Consider the following 25156-nt stretch of genomic DNA (forward strand, 5'->3'; position numbering starts at 1 on the left):
CTGAGTTCAAGGCAAATAAATACGTAAAATATTCTTTCAAGACTGGGTCATGCACTTTTCAAATGGAATGCTCACATGATATTGCTGTGAATTGAAAATCAGTGCCCTCAGGCCTGACAGGTTCCCATGACAGTCTGAGCACTTTTAATCAGCACTGCCTTCCTGACAGTGATTAGTGAGAACTCAACTATTAGAAATTACTTTTTTCATGATTCCTATTTTTTTTCTTTTTGGCAGGGAAAGATTCGCCCTGAGCCAACATCTGTTGCCTATTTTCCTCTTTTTTTTTTTCCCTCTCCGAAGCCCCAGTGCACGGTTGTATATCCTAGCTGTAAGTCCTTCCTGTTGCTCTTATTGCTAGCTCTATGGGGTATAAACTTTATAGTCTCAAATTTTTCTGCAATAAAGATGAAAATATTTAATCATTTCTTTTGTTCTGAGATGGTGGGAAGTTAAAGAGATTTCTAAATAAAAGATATTTTGAACTTCGCTAAGAACTGAATCAGATATATTTTGTGTGTTCTCTTGAATGAAGGAACTGTGAAATGGAAGCAAATTTCTAGAGGAAACCACTTCATAATACACTGCTCTCAATCAGCAAATTTATTTTCTTCTATTCTTAGTTGAAATGGAAAACAGCAAACGAACCCATTGTCATAGTCAAAATTAACATTCTTCCCTCTGACTTAATACTTGTTAGGCGCTAATTCTTACTGAAGGCATATTTTGATTCCTTTGTATAGTCTTCTAGAATAATCTGTTTCCATATGCAATTTTGATTTTCATTATACAGGAGATCTTTTTTCTTAATCATTTATTCAAATATATTAATTACTTTTATTTATAAATTAAATATATTTTTTATTGTTGGGTTTTAATTTTTACGTTTGGAATGGTTTTCTTTTTTAATTTTCAGCTTTTTCAAGAACAACAGTTATGACGGTTTTTACAGGTAGTGCTGTTTAACCGTGACGATGATTAGTTATGTACTCATCTTTTTCTATTCTTATTTTTATTCCCATCATTGTCCTTTGCAGAGGAAATATTTTGTATAGAAGTTTTGGACAACAAAACATTTTAGAAGAAATGTCAGGTGAGTGTTTGCTGATGAATACTTGAAATTAGGAAGAAGAGAGGAAAAGAGGAGAGAATAGGGATGAATGGAAAATCATAGCATACAATTTGTCTTTTTTTAAATGAGGTAATGTTGGTTTATAACACAATATAGGTTTCAGATGGACATCATTATATTTTTATTTCTATATAGACTTTATCATGTCCACCACCCAAAGGCTCATTCCCATCCATCACCATATACATGCATACAATCTGTTTGAGTGAAGGGGATTGTATGAACACACTCTCCAATGGTGAACTTGTGGCTTTATGTTAATCTAATCAAAGAAACTATTTCCCTCTGGTACTACTTATGTCAGTTTCAGATAATGAAATCTTTTAAAATATGTCACCTGTGGTGAGATCTCTTTACCTGTCACAATTCCTAGGGATGTTCTCACTCTATTAAGAATCATCTTACCTTGGTATTAGAACCTGTGGCTAAAATTTTTATTTAACACAAAATAAGTACATGGCAAAAAATATTTATCCAACGCACTCACATGAACAGGTTTTTCTATCAAATTATTTATAGTTTGGCTCTTTAAATGATTGGGTAAAAGTTATTACTGTTTATTTAATTATAACAAGTTAATAAAAGAGATATTGGTCCATTATGTTGAAGAATGAACATTAACATTAGATCTAGTTCATCAATTTCTGTTTCTCTCCTTTAGTTCAAAAACTCTTTAGAAAATAACTCTATAATTTTTTATCTATCTATGGGTCAGAATTTTTCTATTTATTTGCTTACTAGAATATATGAAAGACTAGTTAATGAGAGTACAAACTGTCTGATTTTAATCTACTGGCATGTCTTATACGTTAATTAGATAAATATGCAATGAGTGCGTATGTCAGGAAATATCACAAGTGGTCTAGTCTACGTTCTTCAAACCACAGGCATTTTTCCCCACATAATTTAAAAAAACACCTTTCAAGTTTTTTGTCTTTATCTTTAGACTCAATAATCCCAGAAATAATTCAAATATGTTATTTTTCTATCACTGAGTTCAAATAAAACTTTCAAAGCAGTTATTAGGCAAACTATTCCTCACATGTCCTGGTGACATTTGCAGTTATTTTAAAGTTAGCTTTGCTCCACTAGTCTGAGAAAGTCTGACTACTGTTGGCAATGACTGATACTGCCTTGAATTGTTGTTCATTACAATTTCAGCATAAAATACAAGCCAATGAAGTGTTTAATTACTAATTCTATACATACATACATATAAGGAAAAATATTATAAGTAAGATTGAAGTACATATAAAACTCAAGATAAGAGTTTAACACCTCCTTGGACCCAACCTTAGCTGTTACGCCTTATGCTTGTTCCAGTTTTGATTTAGCCTATTGTATATAATGTCTAAGATATAACATGAATAGCATCTCTCCCTACTCCTAACCTCTTTGAGAATTCAAAACGCCATTAAAATTCCTTGGCTAAGCAAGTCAATTTACAAAAGCATCATTTTGTGTCCGAATGTTTGTCAAATTGCTTTGGAATTCTATCTTCCCCATTTTCCCTTCTTTTAGAGGACTGGAGATCAGCTGGGTATCTGCCCTAGCAGTTCGTTATTGTTGTTTTACACACTACTTCACTTCCTTTCACTTTAAAACTTCTGACACCAAATGTGTGGAGGTTTTTATACATACCAACCAATTCTCCAACCCTCTGCACGTGAACTGGTTGTCCTACAAGTCAATTCATTTCTGATACTAACTACCTGGAGTTAATGCAGACTCCATAGATTAAGAGCTCAGTCCCATAAGACTGCTCCTGCTTCAGATGCCAATTGCAATTCCCTGACTGCTACCTGTACATCTGACCAACTGGCTAGAAATTGAGGGCTCCCATGACCCCACCTAAGGTTTGATAGTGTGGTAGAACAACTCACAGGGTTCAGGAAAACACTTCACTTACTATTACTGGTTTATCATAAATGATACAACTCAGAAACAGCCAGCTGGGAGAGATACATAGGACAAGGTATATGAAAAGGGAGACATGCTTCCCTCCCAGCACCTCCGTGTGTTCACCAACCTGGAAGCTCTCTGAGTCCCATCATTTAGGGGTTTTTATGTAGGTTTTATTACCTAGGCATGATTGAGTAAATCATTGGCCATTGGTGATTAACTAAACCTCCACTTTCTCTCCCCTCCCCAGAGATTGAAGGGTGGGACTGAAGTTTCCAACCATATAATCACGCCTTGGTCTTTCTGGTGACCAGCTCCGACACTGAAGCTAACTAGGGGCCCACCAAGAGTTACCTTATTAGAACAAAAGATGCTTCTACCATTCAGAAAATTACGTGAGATTTAGGAGTTCTGAGTCAGGAACTAGGGACAAAGACCAAATATTTATTTCCCATTGTACCACACCTTCCATCATAAAAAAAAATGTGCAGAGAAAGGTCACTTTCTCTTTGTTTCATGCATGCTGAAACATCCAGGATGTAAAGGACTCTCCTTTTTATTCAATCTGTCGCAAAAGTGACTATCAAGCTGCTGGCCCGGTGGCACAGCAGTTAAGTTCGCACATTCCGCTCTGGTGACCTGGGGTTCAAGGCTTTGGATGCTGGGTGCGGATCTATGCACCGCTTATCAAGTCATGCTGTGGCAGGCGTCCCTTATATAAAGTAGAGGAAGATGGGCACAGATGTTAGTTCAGGGCCAGTCTTCCTCAGCAAAAGGGGGAGGATTGGTGGCAGATATTAGCTCAGGGCTAATCTTCCTCAAAAAAAGAAAAAAAGTGACTATCAAACAACTCAACTAACTCTACTCTTTATTCTAGCTAAGTCCTCTCATCCCTTCAACCACATTTACAACAGGATGGAAACAAGCCCCCTTTTTCCTTTGTATCTCGTAGCCCTTAACACATTGCCTTGCATAGAGCATGCTCTCAAAATGTTTTGAGTAGACTCTGTTTAAAATAAGCACCAAAGTCGCTTACTAAAGTTTTAGCAATTTTTCATACTAATAAATATTAAAAACAACCATAACAGCAATAAAAACTTGCAAAAATTGAATGCCACTTATGAATCAAGAGCTATGCTAGTTTCTTTATGTGCATTCTCTTTATTTCTTACAATATTTTAAGGTATATCTTACTGTCCCCATTTTATTCATGAAGCTCAAACAGTTTAATTAACTTTCCTATGGCTACAAAGCTGAGATTCAAATATAGTACTGTTTGTAATGTACTGCTCTCCATGCCAGAAACTTTCTGAAATGTTCTGTCTATATATTAAGTGAATTTTTACAAAATGGAACAGAGTTGGGAAAGTTACAGCGATATTTTTACTCCCCTATTATCTAGTTCCTCAAAAACTTCAATTTGTCCCCACCCCATGAACTTTCCTTTCATGTTTCTACATCTGGCTTACTTTTATCAATTATAATATTGATAATGATACAGAAAAATACAATTAGGTCTGTGTCATACATACCTTTTTACATTGGAAAACTTACATCAATTAAACTGAGTGTTTTGCCTTAAAATTCAAGAAGAAAAGGACATTTCCCTTACCTGTGCAGCTTTATATTTGAATACAAAATGACAAAACATAGAGGTGAATGTACCACACAGTTTTATTTCCAGAGTTTTTACTTCTTGTTTAGAGCAACCGGTACCTTCTTGGTACTTGTTTTTTCAGAACAACAACTATATTTTATGCTTTGGGTTTTATAATAAAAATCATGAAATAACCATTGCAACATGTTTTATTCCTATCCTCTATCTATGTGAGAACGTTTACCCTTTCTATCATTTGTTATTTAGCAGCGCCAGAATTTTAACACCAGACATCCCGTTGATTGAAGATAGCTATTTGCAAAAGAGGCACAGGCAAACTGTTACTAATAAATTTGGTATAATGATATTGACAAAGTTTCAGACCCTGCAGTCTGACTTGCATAAATTCTGCATACAAATGGAGAAAAATCACAAAGTCTGACAAATTCTAATGTTTCACACAAAATTCTTTTCTGAATTGTCTATTTTGCATAGATCTGATTGGAATTAAATAACCCTTCTACTCAACTGGGAAATTGATATTCAGAACTCATCTAATGTCAAATTTGGCTCCCAGTTTAATCTTGTGATTAATGGGAGCATCTCATATATTTCTTATTTTTTATTACTCTTTTAAAAATTCTGTACAAAGGTAATATTCATAACCCTATGATTTTATCATATAATTAAAAGATAATTTGAGGTGGCATCAGTTTAACAAAAATGCAGAATTTTTGTGGAGTTAAAGAAGATTAAAAATGTTTTATTACTCAATTTACTCAGCCATACTTTTGGCAGGAATTCAACCCCTCCAGCTTTCCATTTCCTCTGTGGAATACTTCATCATCTGGCATATGACCTCAGAATATCTCATAAGGTGAGTGTGACAGAGTGTGAAGTAAAAAGAAAAGTAAAGGAATTATGAAAGATTGTGTGTGTTACCCAAAATTTACTTCTCCTTTTTGAAAGAGGATTATGGTTCCCATACATTTCTGTCTAACTTGCTGTGCCTACTGTGTGAAATAGAGATTCTTGCCCATGGACATTGGGCTTTGGCCAATGGAATGTGATCAGAAGTTGAATGCACCACATTCAAGCAGAAATCATCAATAGCCATTGTCTGTTTCCACCAATTCTCTTGTTATTTTTCCTCCTGCTATGAAAATTATATATCCCAGGTAGATGTCTCACCTTCAGCCTGGATCTTTGAAAGAAAGGACATGTGGAGCAGAGACCCACAGCTGCCAACATAAAACATCAGTGAGAAATAAACCTTTGTTGTTGTAAGCCATTGAGATTTACGGTTTGTGTGTATTTTTAACTCCAGGAAATGATGAATGGAATCAGTTTATTTCGGTAATGAAGACAAGAAAATGGTAAGTCTTTTTTAGAGTTTAGAGTAGAGAAGTGAGATTAATCTCATTTTAGAACTACTCCACTTTAAACAAGCATTCATGAGTCATAAGTACTAATTTCAATTTATGAATATATAGAAATAATGGCTTATTATTTAGAACTTCATTATGTTGTGACATGAGCAATGAGTAGTTGCTTTCTCAATGATAATTATTTTTCAGTCCCAAAGGCAAAGATTTTCAAGTCTAATTCCATTCCAACCAAATCCAAGAAACCGTCAAAAACTTTTGTTGTACCAAAATTAAATTTAATGTATTGAATACTTTAAAAATAAATAGAACTTTGGGGATGGCCCCGTAGACGAGTGGTTGAGTTCAAGCACTCTGCTTTGGCGGCCCAGGATTTTGCCAGTTCGGATCCTTGGCGTGGACATAGCACAGCTCATCAGGCCATGCTGAAGCAGTGTCCCACATAGCACAAACAGAAGGACTTACAACTAGAATATACAACTATGTACTGGGGGGGCTTTGAGGAGGAAAAGAAGAAGAAGAAAAAAAGAAGATTGGCAACAGATGTTAGCTCAGGTGCCAATCTAAAACATAAATAAATAAATGGAACTTTAATTGTAATTTGTAAATCTTTTCTTATGCTTCATTGTATTAGTATTTGTTTTTTTTAAAATGTAATTTGCATGTAACAATTATCTGGTTTAGTACACTAAATTTAATTTAACAAATCCAACCAGTTAATGGAGGTTTAAACTAGTTGTGGAATTATGAATATTTTACAATCATTGGGGTTTCTATTCTTATATCTTTATAACAGCTATAAAAATAACATATTTACATAGTTAAAGAAATGAACAAGCTATACCAAGAGTGGAATATGAAAAGTAAGAAGTCACCTCTGTTTCATCCTATAATCTTACTTCCTGTAGGTAATAACTGCTCTTTTTTTACTTCAAGTTGTTATTCCCCCACTGCCCATAATTCTAAATGTCATTCTTAAACCTTGATTTCTTGATTTATCAGCTTTACAGTTTATCAGTTGACTTGTAGTATGATAAACTAACAATTCAGATCACTCACATCAGTGTTTCTCAAACTTTAACATACAAATAAATCACCTGGTAGTCTAATTAAAATATGGATTATAATTAAGAACATGCACCCTTTTAATAATATTTCTTGTTATTTGGTCTGTCTGGGATGCAATGCTCTCTAAACCTGCCAAAAGATGTCATTCTGCAACTTCTTGTCAGTTCTTTCTTGAGTTAGTGTCATTGTTTCTTGGATCTCCTATTTTCTTTCTATTAGATTATTTCCTTTCTATCAGATTTCACATTTTAAAAAACTTTCCTTGGTTATTCCTTCAAGTAATATTTCTTTATTCTTTTATCGTTGAAAATGTCTTCATTTTGCTTTCAAAATTAAACCTACGAATACTTTGAGTGCAAAATCCTAGATCTAAAATTTCTTGCTTTCAGAATTTTGAAGACATTGCTCCACTTTCTAGTTTCCAGTAATGCTGCTGGGAAATTTGATGCAAATCCTATTTTTATATCTTTGAAGGTAAACATTTTTCCTTTTAGAGGCTTTTAAAATTTTTAATTTATTCTTGGAGTTCTGAATTTTATTAGGATGAATCCAGGTTTGCGTAATTTCCAATTCATTATGGTATGCATTTAAACATCGCTTAAAATCTGAAGACTTCAGCCTTGCTTTCACTTACTAAAATTATTTCTTATACTTCCTTTATTTCCCCTTTGCCATCCTCTACTGCACAGTTCAGCATGTGAGTAAACTGTAAATCCAATTCTGTGTATTTCTTTGTCTCTTGATAGTGAGTTCTTTTCTCTTCTGTGTGTATGTCTCATAATTTTTATCAGATTATGGACATAATGTGTAGTACAGGAAAGACTAAGTGAAATAGTGTTTATACCTAAAAATGAGCAGGTCTCTTCTTTGGCTATGCTTTTAGTGTAAGGTGTTGAGTCTATCCTGTCAGGAGTTGAGCTGAGCTTGGAATTTTTTGTTGCTATGGTTACCCTCAGTGGACCACCAGCTTCAAACTGCTCTAGTGTTTCCTCACATTTAAGCTCGGGGCTGGTTTTCTGGAGCGTTTTTCTCAATCTTCCCTCCACCCTCAGCATTCAGTCTTTCCTGTGCCACAATGTGAGTCTGTCTCCACACATTTTCCTCTCCTCCAGCGATAGACTGTTGTTACATGTTCTTGGTGTTTTCTAGCCTGGTGGTGTGGGGTCAGGGGTGTTGTCTTCCGTCCTGATCCAGCCTCAGTCTTAAGTAGGCCCTGTGCCCCCGAGTGAGAGGTGGAACTCCCTCTGTGATCCTGCTCTCCATCCCCCTGGCAGCCACGTTCTGCCTTGCATATTTTGCAGATTTTGTGCTGGAGCAGTTTTTCTTCTTTTCCCCATAAGTGGGTGACCTTTACTCATATAGGATTCTGGACTCAGGAAAATTTCTTGCCTGTCTGTCAGGAGTGGGATTTTCTCTTTTATATTCCTGCAGCCACAGTGGGTCTTCCCTTGTGCCCCGGGGTGACAGGACTTCCTTTGATGCTTAAGGTGCTTAAGAACTTTGTTTCGCAGAGGAGGTCCAGTTGCGGCTTCAGGCTTTCCTCAGAACAGCGGCCGCTTCACTCCTGTAGACCTCATCACCAAGGAAGGCTCTCCTGTCTCCCACGTTGCCCGCAATCTCTTTCATGAGCACCTAGGAGAGGTCATTGGAAGGAGCCTGTGAGGAGCCCTCGTTTATACAGCTTCCCAGGGTTCCGTTCTCTCCTGCTAGCCCGCATGCAGGCTTTAGTAATTGTGATGTGTCAACCTGGCTAGGCCACAGTGCTCACATATACGGTCACATCTTATTCTGAATGTTTCTGTGAGGGTATTTTTGGATGAGATTAATATTTAAATAGCTGAACTCTGTGTGAAGCCAATTGCCCTGCATAATATGGGTTGACCTCATCCAATCAGTTGAAGGCGTGAATAAAACAAAAGTCTGACCTCTTCCAAGCAAGAGGGAATTCTGCCAGCAGATGGCCTTTGTACTGGAACTGCAACATTGACTCTTTCCTGGGTTTCCAGCCTGCTGGCCCGTGCTACAGATTTTGGACTTGCCAGCCTCCGTAATTGCAGGAGCCAATTCCTTAAAATCTCTCTCTTCTCTGTCTCTCTCCTATTAGTTCTGTTTCTCTGGAGAATGCTGACTAATACAGCAATTAAAAATAAATTTACCCAAATTCCTATAATCTTATAACCTGCTTGTATGATGCCTAAGCTTCTGCCTCCCACGCTCTACCCAGAGGAGCCGGAGCTCACATCCCATCTCTCTGAGGGGGGACCTCTCTTCCCCTGGATTTTAGGCTACTTGATTACCTTGCAACCTCAGCTCTCTGATAGCTTTGAGAAAAATTATGATTTTTTTTTTTTAGTTTCTCTAGCATTTTCTTACTTTTTATGGCAGGCACAATATTCTTTCCAGCTCTCTAAATCCTAGACAGAAGAAGAGAAACTTTCAGTAATAATCTTCTTTAAGCATTCTTTCAGTAATAATCTTCTTTAATCCTAGCATAAAACTGAAGTTTGCTTTTTTAAAAAATTATCTTCTGCTCTTACGACGTTGATATTTGGCCCAGGATTCTGTTTGTAAAACTTGAAAACTGTTCGTTTTTCATGTTGTTATTTTATTAAATAGTCTGGTGGTCCTTGTTTGACCACTTAGGTTTCTGGATAAAGGCCCATGCTCGTTATTATGGATAGATGGTAGTCATGGTTCGTATATCTCTATAGCCCCGAGTCTCCACCCTCAGTAGAACGCCTGGAAGTGAATTTTTTTAAGTGTACAGATTTTGTCACCCAGAAGGGGAACATCCAGGAAGGCCCTAAACCATGACAGTCACTAATCTAAGCATTCTCTACTCTGATGGGGAAGACATGAGCATGTTTTATCCCTAGGTGGAGCTGCTTTCCTTCCCTCTGCATTCCCAAGTGCATTCCCACAGGTCTATTGTGGAGGCGTAGGGTGGCTGCAGGTTCTCATCTACCTCTCTCCCCATCCCTAAAACTCACATCATAGTTGGCCACTAGGAAAATCTTTCTTCTTTGAAAGTGGTTTCTAGGGCCCTAGCTGGGAGCAGACCCAGGTATTTTATCAGTAGCCCTAAAATTGATACATGGTGCTTCCTCATACTCCATCCCTATTTTCTATACCTGCCGACTCCAAGCTTGAAACTTTTGCAGGTCTTCACCAGCCTAAGCAACCCCTATCTCTGCAGTCATCTTTTCTTGCTAATGCTGTGAATAGTAATTTCCTCTCATCTGATTTGTCTGCTATTGCAATCTCATGTGCATTCTGTCCACCAGAAATGTTTTCCTTCATCAATGGCATATTTTCTATTGTCAGAGTACACTTTATTATTTATAGGATATCATTACTGTCATTTCACTGTAATTTTTAGAGTCAGTAAAGGAAAATGCTTACAATAAACCCATCATCTTGAACTGACATGTTCCTTGTAGATTTTTAGACAAAGGAGAGATAACAGTATTTTTGGTGAGTGTGATTCAGTCCTGCTTAAGTAATATATTAATTTGACTATCCGTCCTACTATCCATTTATTGGTTATTCGTTCAATAGATATTGAGGGCTTTTTGTAGATAAGGCACTGTTTTAGGTGTTGTGGCTATAGCAGAGAACAAGACAGACAGAAGTTAGCTTATGTTCCATTAGGAACATAATTAATTAGTAATGACAATTATAATTGTAATAGATTCTACGGAAAGAAGTTGGTTTGGAATGATAGTATTTAATAGGAAACCTAACCTAATCTAAAGGTCAGGGGAGATTGCTTCCATGAAGTAAAATGTGATTTCTGTTCTAGAACTCAAAATCTCTCAAAGAAGAATGTGTAGACATTTCTAAGGAAAAGGAAGGTCAGGAAGAAGTATTTTATGCTGAGGAAACAGCATCAACTGAAGTCCCTATTATCCTTGGGATTCAGTGAAATCTACACCTTTGTTCTTGGCAAAACCAAGTTCATGATTTCCTTTTTTCCTGAATTTATAACTGCCCTCAATAAATTAACGTCAGGGAGTCAAGAGGTGACATTATAATACATTCTCTGTTACTGACGAAGCTCTTTATTTTGGGTGGGTTACTTCATTTCTTGAAGATCTGGTGCCCTATTAAAATGGTTTAAATTGTTGTAATTGCCACAAGAATTTTGGAGAGCAGGTATAATGTGAGATAATGATAATAATGAAGAGGCATGGAAATGTTCATAGGTTTGTCTTAAACACTCTACTACTGGTATTAATTCAACAGAAATAACTCAAAAATAGTGTAAAGCTATATATGCCAAATGTTCAGTGAAGTATTGTACATAATAACAAAGAACATAGAAATAGTCTTAATTTTAATAATGTAAAGGTAAATTATGTTACATCAACTTAATGGAAATTTATTTAGCTATTAAAATGAATAGCTATGAAAACCATATAGAAGCATGGGAAACTATGTTCTAAAAGTAAGTTAAAGCTGCAGGTTATAAGTTTTTATGGAATTGGGACCACAGCTATGAAACCTATTTTGTATTATGAAATGGCACAAGTGAAATTTGCAAAAGTGAAAATAGTTGGGTTCCTGTTGCAGCTTAGAATTATTTTCCCTTTCTCAAAAGATTCCTTCATGTTAATATAATAATTTAGAGTAAAAAATGACAGTATAACTATAAAAATACTTTGTCCCTTCTGTCTTGTCTTCTGAGACTTAATAAAACAAAACATTGTCAAGGTGTCTGAGCTAGACACAGCAATTTTTAGATATTCATGGGTAACATAATTCTTATACTACAAATACAGAAGATGATGCAAAGTGAGATAAGATGACCAAATCTCTCTCTGCATGTGTCAGATTCAGTCATCTGAAAATCATTCCTTTGGGTCTTGAGTCTATTTGTCTTTAATAGATTCCTACTAAAATATAAATGGTCCTGGGAAGGATAACTCCTTAAGGCGTTAACTAGCATCTTTGCTGACCCTAGCTGGCTAACCCAATTCTGTGACAAAAAGATATGAGAGACTCCCTGGTGTAAATGGAAAGAAGAGCAAGAAGGTGAAGAGCAGAGAGTAGGAACTACGCTGAATCTAGGAGAACACCCAAGAGATGTTATCCCAATGAACAGTTTTGCCTTAGGCTCAGTCTCATATTTGTGTTTGCTTTTAAAAATACATATCAGGGGCTGGCCCTGTGGCTGAGTGGTTAAATTTGCGTGCTCTGCTTCAGCGGCCCGGGGTTTCGCCTGTTCGAATCCTGGGCGTGGACATGACACCGCTCATCAGGCCATGTTGAGGTGGCATCCTATATGCCACAATGAGAAGGACCTACAACTAAAAAGAAATATACAACTATATACCAGGGGGCTTTGGAGAGAAAAAGGAAAAATAAAATCTTAAAATATGTTCATTTAAAAATAAATACATATCAGTACCTATCTGTCAATCTATCATATATCAATCGTCTACTTTCTTTTCAATAAAGCACCTCTGAGGGGTACAGCAAGGCATTATATTTACAAGGAAATCTAAATGGGGAATTAGAATCAGGAAAAATACTTATTGGTAGAAAATCAAAATCCTGTTTAAAAAAACACTTTTATGTTAACAATGTGGATCAGCAAAGATGTCACAGTTGGGCCTTAAATTTGGCTTTACGTTTTCAGGAAGCCAAAAAAATAAATAGAGACTTGGCTTATCATATACTTCTGATCATAAAAACAACAAAATGGAAGCATGTTCTTTTGGCTAGAATCAATGCAGGTGATTCAATTGAACAGTAAAATATTTCTTGTTCACGGGAGAAGAAGCACATTTCAAATTTTTTCTCAGGCCACTTTTCTTTTCACAGAAAGTGGATGACCAAGTGCACAGCCCCAAAGTTCTGCACATCGGGAGGGTTTTCCCTTGCCAGTGTCTTGCATGCCAACCCAAAGTGAGGACAGGACAACTTCTGCCCATTTTTGACTTGCATCCACATACTAAGCTGACCCATCTCTGCACCAAGCTCAGGCTTTTCTTCCTTGGTCGGCTGGTTGTAAGAGATCCCTCATATGGCCATAGGTGTAAGCTGAGAGAGAGCAGCTGTGCAACAATGCTGCCACGGAGGTGGGGCTGCATGTGCTCGTGCAATTTGCCTGTGACCTCTGGTTCTGCTTGTGCTAGACCCATCTTAAGACAGACTGTTATTGTCCCACTTTTTCATATGACTTGATGGGTCTGAAAATATCAAACTCATGATGGGCCGATATGACAGCAAGATCACTTAGTGCCCCATGGGCAAGCTCTCTATCTTAGTAGCATGCCAGGAGTGGTTCTCCAAAAAGTGCATCATTTCAGAAATAGATAGCATGGCCTCCCTCAAGAACTCTAGCAGTTTGCATTGTGATTTCATTGAAGCTTTTCATAAGTTTCACGTGACATCTTTCCCACCACCAAAACCTTGAATACCATACAGTCTGCCAATTGATTTACCCAAGTAGCTGATCTGCTTACATTGCAGGTTGGGTGCTCAGCAGGGCCTTTCCTGTCCTGGATCCCATAGAGAGCTGCTTGGGTCTCATTCTTTCACAGACAGATCTCCACTTTTGGCAGAGCAGACCTGCCTTGGTTGAGGCTTTAACTTTCTTTGGAATTGGGCTACCCCACCGATTCTGTCTTAGGCCTGGTCCTAGGCTTTCTCTGCCCTCTGCAAGAGATTAGTGATTCTTTTTGAGCTACCAAGAGGCCCTTTGGCTTTCACACTTAACTATCAATCAGTAACTAATTGCTCTCAGCTTTTCTTTATCTTTTCTCAGAACATCAATTGTTCTTAGTGATAACTACCCAATTGCATTGTCTTATTTATAGTTACTATTCCTCCCATAGTTCTCAGATGCTCGACACAATGCACCAGCTAATGCATTTTCCTCCACTGGCATAACATCTCAATTTATGGCTCTGGAGATTTGTAACAATTCAACTGCCACTTGTGCCAGAGACTACAGTGCTCCATCCACCAACAGCAATGGAGGTCCTCATTGCCAATGGGTGGCAAGTTATCCAGTTCTAAAACTCCATCTTAGTGCTTTCTTTCTTGGACCACTCACAGTACCAACTGTTGCAGGTGTGTTCCCTGGGAAGCACACTCTGAGATTCAGTTTTAACATACTCTTCCTCACTCTGTCCAAGATTGGCTTAGCTCCCCTCTCTCGTTCCTGAACTCTTGTCTTTATCATTGGAAGTTCACAAGTGTTACTGTGAATACATTAATCTCAGAAAACTCCCAAACTACTGAGCTGAAATCCCTGGAAAATCTTTAAAGTATAATAACAAAAACTAATTAGTTAATTAATTCAGAGAACACATTTTATCAGTGCAATGTTGACACGTGTACTTTCCCATACACAGAATACCAGAAGTGTTTACCTGAACGTGACTGCCAAAGTCATGGTGATTAGAAGCATAAATATAGGCTTCCATCATAAAGATTTCAGAAAGCTGTTAACATTCACAGAAACTCTCCTATCATTATACCCATGGGGCCTTATTATGGCCATATACAGGCAGTGTGGTCTTGTGTTGGGTTCTATTTATAGTTTAGAAAGTTGCAATCCTTAGGAAAATGACCGAATACTTGGGTGGGTGCCTCAAGTCCCTAATTACATAGAAGGGTGAATAACTTGTATGCTTACTAATTTCCCAAGAGTAATATAGGCATTAATTATGATAATACTCATAAAGTATTTGGAGTTTTTTAATGATAAAGTATTACTAGTAAGAATTTTAATTTTATTAATTTTTTCCCATAAGTCTAAGCTAATAGTAATTTAAAACTGTTTCAATAAAAATTAAAAAATGTATCCTTGCCAGGCACAATTAATTCCTTCGCTGATTAACTCCATTTCTGAATTTAAGAACTCACCTCTTTAATTATTTCATGATTAAAACACACTAGAATGTTAGAAACCAAAACCTTCTTGAAACTGCAAAAGGATTTTGGTAATAAATCAATAAAAAAGAGGTTATTTTATCAAAAGTTGCAAAAAAGGTGGTTTATAGATATTTTCTGCAGTGCTGAGGTTAGTGAATTTAGAGAAAATCCAGAATTAACACTGAAAATATAAATAGTTAAGCCAGAACAGAAATATGGGTGTCAAAATAAGAGTTTAATGGAGGCAAGTTTGCCTTGGGTAATACCAGACCGTTTTTGTGTTGCCATTTCTTCCGTTTGTGGCTCAGTGGTACCTTTTCCATGATATCCTTAGAATTGTGATTCTATGTTCTTTTAATTTTTTTTTTCTATGTGACAATTATTTGGATGCTTTTCTCTCCAGGAATATTTGGAGTTTATCAAGGCATAGAGTTCATCTAGAGCACGGCATGGATACCAGGCGTCAGAAAGCAGATGAGAGATTTTGTGAGGGTATCTATCTGGATTTGCTGGTCCTTCCTTCTGTCGAGATTTGTGAAAGAACTGAGATTTTAGTCTATTTGCTGGCGAACAAGTTAGCTGCCACAGTGTCATAGATGATGGCAGAAAACATGAGACTCCTCGGTCAGACACAGCTAAACAATAACGTGTGATGAACGAGCAGTGATTAAATGTGAGCATGTGCTGACAAAGGAGGAATGTTTGGCCCAGTTGTAGAGAGGGTGGGAGAGGGAAGAGTGGAGAAAGAAAAGGTTCCAGGCAGAGAGGACAGACTGTGCAAAAGCATAGAAACACCAGAGAACCGTGGAATTGTTCAGCTTCCACCGTCTTTTGAATTTTGACAGCCTCGCTAGGAACTGTTACCTGTCAGAAGCAAGACTTTAAAAGGCAGCACTTGGCAAAAAGCAGTGCTGATGTGGTAATGCAGCTCCATCTCTGTCCTGATGTGGGGCAGGGTTCCAGCTGACAAGCAGTGGGACGTACCCATTGCCTTGTCTAATAGCCTTTGTTTCTGTCTCCTTACTGCCGCTCGGAGGTCAGTTTATTTTTAAAGGGTACTGCAACACTTCAATAGCTATCCTATTATACAGAAACACACTGGAGGGAAAAAATAATAATGGTAACGACTCGAAATCAACTTCTTTTTTTCTTCTTCTCCAGAGATCTCTGCTTTCATATTATACAAAACTTTGAATTTTAATAAAAAAAATCGTAATTCTGCTAAATGTTGGGGTTTTTCACATTCCACACTTAACACCCTGCTGTCTGTACTTTAGTTTTCCTGGGAGACATAATCCATATCCAGGGCTCAATGTTCAGCCTCCTATCTGCTCATGGCTCCCAGCTCCTTACAGCCACATTCCTGACTGCTTTCTCAGCGTGTCTATTTACTTACACCACAGGCACTCAGCATTCTAAACATCCGAAGCTGGACTAATTTATCCATCACAGAACATTCTCCTCTATCCACACTTCTTATTTATCTATTTACGTTACTGTTATCAGCTGGCTAACGAGTATTCTCTCACCCACGAATACATCACTTCCTAAAGATTTTCTTTTTTTAAAGTTTGGCACCTGAGCTAACAACTGTTGCCAATCTTTTATATTTTTTTTTTATGCTTTTTCTCCCCAAATTCCCCTAGGACATAGTTGTATATTTTAGTTGTAAGTTGTTCTAGTTGCGGCATGTGGGACGCGCCTCAGCATGACTTGACCAGCAGGGTGCCATGTCTGCGCCCAGGATCAGAGCTAGTGACACCCTGGGCTGCCGAAGCGGAGCGCGAACTTAACCACTCCACCACGGGCCAGCCCCAGATTTTCTTGAATTTAGACTGTCTCAATGGCACTTCCTTGGCAGGTTCTCATTTTGTTACCTATATCACTATGTACAGAAATTAAAAAACGGAAAAAGTGAAGGAATGAATGTGGCAGAGCCCGGAGAGAGGAGATGCGGTTGGAAGAGTGGCAGACGGGGGAGTCAGCTGCTGAGACAGAAGAAGGGGAGAAGAGGTGGGACCTGGTGTTGTTTGAGGCCTTAGCTTGGCTTCTCCAAAGGACTTTTCAGCCACATTGTCAGTAACACTGTGAGACGAAGTCCCATTCTAGCCTGATATTGGGGTGTAGAGCGTGATGGTGTCGCCACCCTCAGAGATAAGCAGGATATTATGTTGGAGTGCAACATCTCAAGAGAGATTCTACTCCATGGTTTTAGCTTTTCAGTGTGTGAAGGCAGGGAAGTGCAGAAGGTGAGGATGGAGTAGGAAGGGGTAGCCACAGGGGATGTTTTTTGTAGCATGTACAAGGGAACGTGATGTATTTTGTCGCATATGAAAGATGGATATTGAGGGACACAGGGACAGGGAAGGCAGGGTGGCAGTCCTGGTTACAACTAGGCGAAGACAAATACATCCTTAAACCATGTGTGGATTAACTACTTTGCCCGACACATATTTAGTGATTTACTACTGCGTGCCAATTGCTCGTCGAGGTCCTGCGCAAACAGCTGTGAACAAGTGCAAGTCACAGCCCTTGTGGAGGAGTCTGGCGATAAGCTGGTATTCTCTCCTCAGAATATAATTTCAAGCAGTGGTAAGTGCTATGGGAAAAAGCAGGTAGAGAGTGATGAAAAGAGGGGCTATTTTGCATCGGGAAGCGAGGGAAGGCCTCATTTACAAGGACACGTTTGAGCAGAGACCTGAATGAAATAAGGAACCAAACCATGAAATGATTAGGCGAAGTAGGTTCGATATAGAGCGATTAGCAAGTTCAAAGGATTCTTTATACCCTGGTTCTGTTGGTCGGGTCAGGATGCTGTTTGAGACGGTGGAAGAAGTAGCATTTGTGAGACAACTGGATTTTCCCGGGCCTTTCTGAGAAAAGAAATAATGCAGAAGACAAGGACAATTCTGCATTTGATTACCCTGTCTCAGGTTCCATACATGTTTTCATGCTATTGCTTCAGATGAAATGCCAAACACACACTTCCTTACTGACGTGGCTAAAGAGACATCTGTGAGAAGACTTACCAAGGCCTTCCACTGTGCTCCCATCACTCGGTGAGCACCCCTTTCACAAATGTTCTTCCAACACAGTGCAGTGATCTCATGACCAATATGTCTTCTCCACCCTCCCCGACTCTCAATACTACTGACACAGTGACTTCCTTGAGGGTAGCGGTGTCCCTTACTAACGTTTAATATCTCCTTCATTTTGAGTATAGGTATGCACACAGTTGGATGAGAATATCTGTATCTTTTTCATTAGCAGAAATAATATTTTTATGCCCTATTCCAGTTGTTCATCACTACTTGAATTTATCAGATCTACCTCCACAGTTATTTAATGTCTTAAAAATAAATAACTTACTTTATTATAAATTTGATTTTTTTTATTTTGACAAGTATATTTCAGAATAATTGGTTTCCTTTGTTATCTTGTGTATTTTGCTTTGTGCATTGAGAAAAATTATTCTGAGATGGGGTCTGTAGGTTTCATCCTACAACCAAAGATGTCTATGGCACAAAAATGTAAGTATTTCTGTTTTAAACTCAATTGATTTATATGAAAATGATCTGGGTAAATCAGAGACAATCTTTTCTCTTCTCTCACAGCTCTCTCTCTGGGTGATCTCATCAGTTCTTCTGGCATCTTGTTAACTACCAGCGCATTCTCATGACTCAATTAGAAGGCCAGGCCACTTCCTTGAGCTAGGACTTAGGTATTTTGTTGCTTATTTGACGTCTTCACCTGCTGTCTCAGAGTCATCTCAAACTTAACATATCTAAGATTGAACCCTGTATACTCCCTTCCCAAATCTTTTTCTGCCCAGTCTTACCCACTGAGCAACATTCGGCCTTTTGCTGGAGCTAGAGATCTAGTGGTCATCTTTGATTCCCCTTTTCTATTACCCAAACATCAGATCCATGAGAAAGTCCTGTCAGTTCTACCCTCAACTTGAATGTGCCCTCTTCTCTCCATCTCCACTGTTCCTACACTAAGGCAAGCCACCATAATGCTTTTGGTTTAGATTCTTGCCATAGCTCCCATATGTGTCGCCCTACTTCCACTTATGCTCTTCCAATCTGTTCTTCCTATGCCAGGCGGAGTTGAAACACATATTGGGTTATGTCATTCCCTTCTGTAAGCCCATCAGCGACTTCTCATTGCTTTTAGAATAAAATCTAAATCCCTTTGGTGCCTCTAGGCAATTCATTCCCTGCCTGTCTATCTACCCTCTTTGTGTAGCATTCCTCTCCTCAGTCACTATATTCCATTCATCTTGGATTATTTTTTTAATTTTTCTAATTCACAATGCTGGGTATCTTTCATTTGCCTCTGTTGTCTCTCTCTTCTTCTTTCTCCAACTTGTGCTGTGCCATGGGAGGCTGGCCTTTATAGATTACATCAGTGGTTTCCTTGCCTCTGGCTTGCTGGCTTGACTGATAGGCTGCCTTAACAGGAGATCTGAGGGAGACGGTATTTCTTTCCTGGCTTCTTCCCCGTGCAGCCATCTCTGGCTGGCTCTGACCTTGGGTTGGTCAAGGCCTCTCAAGGCAGACTGATCTACACGCATCCTTCCTTCTGGGTTTTAGTAACCACTGCCCTCTCTCATCTTTTTGGCTTAGGGGTGTTAATAGTTTCTCTACTATTACACCATGATGCTGCATTCCCTGCTTATAACTTTGTAAATAGTTCCTTCATTAATTCCTCCTCTAATTAGTCTGGCTTGAGTGTGTCTCTTGTTCTTTCTGGGAACTTGGCTCTCTAAATTTTTTCCTATTTGAAGGCATTTCCACATCCTGGAATGCCTTTTACCTGGAATGTGCTTTTCCACATTCTTTACATGACTGGCACCTATTTGTTTTTTAAATATCAGTTCAAATGTCTTCTTCTGAGATGTCCTCCTTAACCAACCTCGATACAATGGGACATCTATAATAGTCTCAATGGCAGCCCACTGTTTTCATTACAGCATTTATATTTGCATTTGTTTCTTTGATTTATCTATGTCTGTCTCTCAGTGGACTGCTAATTTCCTGAGGGCAGAGAACTTACTGTCTTGCTGTTGTTGTGTGCATCCCCAGTAACCAGCATAGTACTTAGCATATAATGATGAGAGGGATGATAATGATAATGTGTGAGGCATGTTGAATGTTTACTCTGTGCCAAGAATTGTCTTAAATGCTTTATGTATGTTAACTCCTTTAATCCTCACAATAACAATGTGGTATATATAAGTGTGTGTGTGTGTAATTATTACTATTTTTCCTATTTTACTTATGAGGACTCTGAGACACACGTGAAGTTGAGTAATTCATTCCGGGTCACATGCTAGTGACTTAAGTGGAAACCTAATATACAAAGAAACATTGTGCTTGTCTGAATAACACACGTTAGCCTCTATTTTGTAGTATTATCTAAGGAAACATATCCTTGAACACTTTCCTCTAAAGATGAAGTCAAACCTTGTAAGCAACTTAGGTATACTTTGAATGCTAACTAATCTTTTGTTTCTCAAAACTAGTAATTGGCTTATTTAATGCACGACTCTCATTTTATGACTTTGAGTTATTTCACAATGATCAGTAAACTGTATTGTATTTCATTTTCTAAATAAGCGTTCACTTTAAAGAACACTGTGAACTAAAACACAATCTTATAACCTAAAATTCTACTCCATTCCTCTTAGCTTTCCCTCTTTGCAGAGATGTGAATTAAAGATTCATGAGGCCTTTTCATATTAGCCTATAGAAACAAAAAGCAAAGTCTTAGCAAAAAGTAAGTTTTAGCTGAAAGAATCTGCTATCAATGAGTGTCCATCAACTGGCAGAGCATAGCTGTTTTTCCACAAGTGTAAATCAAAGATGTCTCATTTTGTGTGATGCTTAAAGAGTAGAGCTACTCCATTTCATGATCTCTAACACACAACATCCTAGAACTAAAAAGTGTGTAGACTTGCCACTGCACATATACCTGTTACAGATCTGTCTGTTTCCTGAATAAATAGAACAGCGTTTCCCAATGTGTGTTTTGTACAACCCTAATGTCAGAGAATGAATGCTCAGTGCAATGATTTCCTCATCAAATAAGATGTGAAACTCTGCACAGTCTGTTGCTTTTGAAATGCACTAAATGTTTGAGCATGTCAAATGTTCTGAGAAGACCTGAAGTAAAAAAAAGAAATCTATTAATCTAGTGCTTTCAAACCTAGTTGAACAAGATCCATTTTTCTCTAGAACATCTACTAATATATCACAGAAAACTCCCATAGAACACATCTGGGGAAATATTGCTATAGGCTTTTTAAAGTCTGTATTTATATATTGATATGAGTACAGTATTGTCTTGTAAATATAAGGACAGCAGTTGACCTTAAAATAACCTATGGAAAGGCCTGAGGAATTTCCTTTACTATTGTAGGAGGAGAGACAAATTATTTACCTACAACTTTTATCATTCTTGCTATTCATGTCTTCCCTGTAATAGCTGTGAACTCTGGTTCCTATGAAACACAGCAGTTGTCCATAATAAATTTCATATACCTAATAGGAGTATGCTCTCATATGAAAGGTGAAAGCAGATTGATTACAGGTAGTAAAGATGACAGTTCCATTTCTATGTACCAGAAGCTAAGAAATTCTGTTTTAAATTGCTGACAAAAGTAATCTCTGTTGACAAGGTTTTTTAGTTTTATTCATTTATCATTTGGAATAATTGTGAGAGAAAGAAAACAGAGAAGAGAGAGCTATCATTATGAGTCATGGAATATTTTAAGAGAAAAACATCATGCCAATTATTGAATTAAGAATTAAAAGGTTTTTTTAAAATGTAGAATGTAACACAGCATCAGAAAACCGATCACTTCTTTCCATATAACTGGATGGTGATAACTCCTAAAGCTCCCCTCTCTGGTCAGTCAGCTCCTTTTGCCCTTACATTTGGCTTGTGTACATCTTTGTACTTCATTCTCCTAAACTCTTTCTCTGTGGAATAGGTTGTCTAAATAACTACTGCGGTATCTTCACATTGGCTCTCTATTTCTTTCCTCCGTTTCCAAAATAAATACCTCCCCAAACTCTGTTACATGCGAGTTGTGTGAAGGACAGTCTTTGTTATCACAGACAGACAAACTGAGCTTATTCCGCTGGACTCTCCTTATTTCTCTCTACCTTGTTTAGTTCCCAATCACTGCACCTGTGCCTGATGAAAGCATGAATTGAGAGATGATTATGCTTCCGCATGTGTTTTCTATGGACAAGACTATCAGCTTCTGCAAGAATTAGCCATCTCTGGAAAGACTGATTATATTAAGTTGGGTTTGAGTGATTAACTGAGTACTGTAGCTTCTTGATTTGAACAAAGGAAAGTTCGGGACATTCAGTTGTTAGAAAAACGGTGGAAGCCGTCTGTTGCTAGCCATGTGATTTATCCATTTAACTTTATTATGCCTGAAATGAGGAAGCTCCAATTCTAAAGTAGGAGAGCATATGCCCTATTGAGTCACAAATTCATCACCCAGGAAAGCTGCTTGGCATGATTTTATTTGAGGAGTGAAATCTTGATTAAAGTGAATAGCACGGAAGGAAAGTGTGCATCCTGCCATATTTCTAGGGGCTTCTGGCATGGAATTAATGTTTTATCCTAATGGAGTGAAAAGTTTCTGAGAATTTACCATACATAAAAATTGTTATTGTCTTTATTAAACAATATGTTCAAATAGATGCATTTTAAGTCTTGGATGATTTATAAAATTGCCTTCTGGGCATAATTCCCCAAGAAGTGAAATCCATTGTTAACTTCAGTTTTATAAATGAGTTTTATTAATGTGATATTCAAACTGTTCCAAGGTTATTTTGTTGAAGAACAATAGCCTTTTGGTGAAAGTAGACAGTGATTTTCTGAATTCTGGAAATAGAAAGTAGAAGTGAATCAAAGAGTGCCCAACTCAGACATGAGCACTTCCTCCCTCTCAACCTCTGCGCTCACTAATTATTTTTCTGTTAATCCCACAGCCACCTGGATGGCAGTTAGTCCTTCTTTCAGTTTCTTTAGGGAATCAACCCATGCAGGTGTCACTATTAGTGACAGTGTATCTTCTAATAAAAATTTCAGGGGCCGGTCCCATGGCCGAGAGGTTAAGCTTGCGCACTGCGCTGCGGCATCCCAGGGTTTCGCCGGTTCAGATCCTGGGCACAGACATGGCACCACTCATCAGGCCACGTTGAGGCAGCATCCCACATGCCACAACTAGAAGGACCTACAACTAAAATATACAACTATGTACTGGGGAGATTTCTGGAGAAAAAAACAGAAAAAAAAAGATTGACAGTTGTTAGGTGCTAATCTTTAAAAAAAAAAAAAATTTCCCAAGGGAGATGGATGACACAGTAAAGAACACCTTGTTCTTTTTCACCGTTTCATCTCTGACAGTCTTTTCCTCTTTCCTTCTCCCATGCAACATTCATTTTGGCTTGCTCCTATCTTTTCTTTAAGATTTTCCCTCCGACACCTTCAAATCCTTTGCTCTTTTATAAATAATTCCTTAGAACACCTTGGGGATGTATTGCCGTAGGCTTTCTAAAATCTGTATTTATATATTGTCATGAGTAAGGTATCGTCTTGTAAATAGGAAAGCAGAAGTTTGTCTTTATCCCAATGCATCGTTCCAATTTTATTTCCTTAGTTTTCTTCATGTAACTCAACCAAACTGAGTCTTCCCTTTTAGAAAATCCACACTCCTTAAAAATAGGAGCTAAAAATAGAAATGTAAAACATTTTCAAATCAAGTTAACTTAATTTTCAAGTAATACTGCTGTTATACAGCACAGGATATATACCCCGACCTTCAGAAATTTGTTTCTGGGGATTCTAGAGAACTCCAAGCATAAGTTCGTTGTCATCCATGACCGGCAGCATTAGTGTTTAGGCATGCATGAGACTATAGCTTTGCATCCCTAGATAGCAGTCATTTAGGAAGAAACACCAATGAGCTTTGTAAAATCAATTACTATTTGACATTAACTTACCCTAATTTTGATTTCTATTTACTTGAAGGCTAGAGAACAGAATACCCGAGATTCTAGCATAGAAGAAAAACTCCAAGTTGCTTTTAAAATAAGTGTTATTACTACATGAATGGATTAGAATGGCTCAAAAACAATTATAAGCCATTATTAACTTCTTATTACAAGATAGTAACTGAGGACATTATACAAATTTTTTAGGAAGATTTAGACTCATACCTGGTAATGCTATCCCATTGGTACCTATAGTGTACCATATGGATGCTCATATTGCAATGGTGTAGTGCTGGCTATTTAACTGCAGCTAAGCACAGACAATTAATCTGGGAAGAGATGTTGATCCACTTTATTTAAGTAGTGAAACTTTAGCAGAGATGAAGTTAAATTTTTCTGAAGAAACAATTACTATGTAAGGATTTTTTTTTTTTGGTGAGGAAGATTGGCCCTGAGCTAACATCTGTTGCAAATCTTCCTCTTTTTACTTGAGGAAGATTGTTGCTGGGCTAACATCTATGCCAATCTTCCTCTATTGTGTATGTGAGATGCCGCCATGGCATGGCTTGATGAGTTGCATTTAGGTCCCTGCCCAGGATCTGAATCCACAAACTCCAGGCTGCTGAAGTGGAGCACTTGAACTTAACCACTATGCCACCAGCCCAGCCCTGTTATGTAAGTTTTGGTAATGTTATTCCTATTTTAGGAATAGGTTCTTACTGTATAGTTTGACTCAGGGAAAAGAATTACTTTAATTTATAGAAAATGGCCACAGAGTGACAACAATTGCTTTTGAAGTCACTTGCTATTCTGTAATTGACATGAATTAAATCTCATGAATGCAGTTACTTAACTTCCTCTTATTTTAATACTTTTAATATTTGTTTCATTTGCAAAAAAGGTTGAAATTATTACTAGACTGTTTATGATGGTATACATAAAGTCTGGGTTCTGAATAATAATTAGCAAATCTATCGCACGCTGGGACTCAGGAAGCATTCATGCATTTAAAAATGCTTATCAATTATCTCCTGTGGTTCAAGCACAGTTCTAGACACTAAAAGCATAACAATAAATAAAACTAACTTAATGCCTACTCTTACGAAGCTTACGTTTTAAATATGGATACAATAATCATGTGAAACAATATCAGGTAGTAGTGAGT

The sequence above is a fragment of the Equus caballus genome, chromosome 14, assembly GCF_041296265.1.
Source record: "Equus caballus isolate H_3958 breed thoroughbred chromosome 14, TB-T2T, whole genome shotgun sequence".
Taxonomy (NCBI): Eukaryota; Metazoa; Chordata; class Mammalia; order Perissodactyla; family Equidae; genus Equus; species Equus caballus.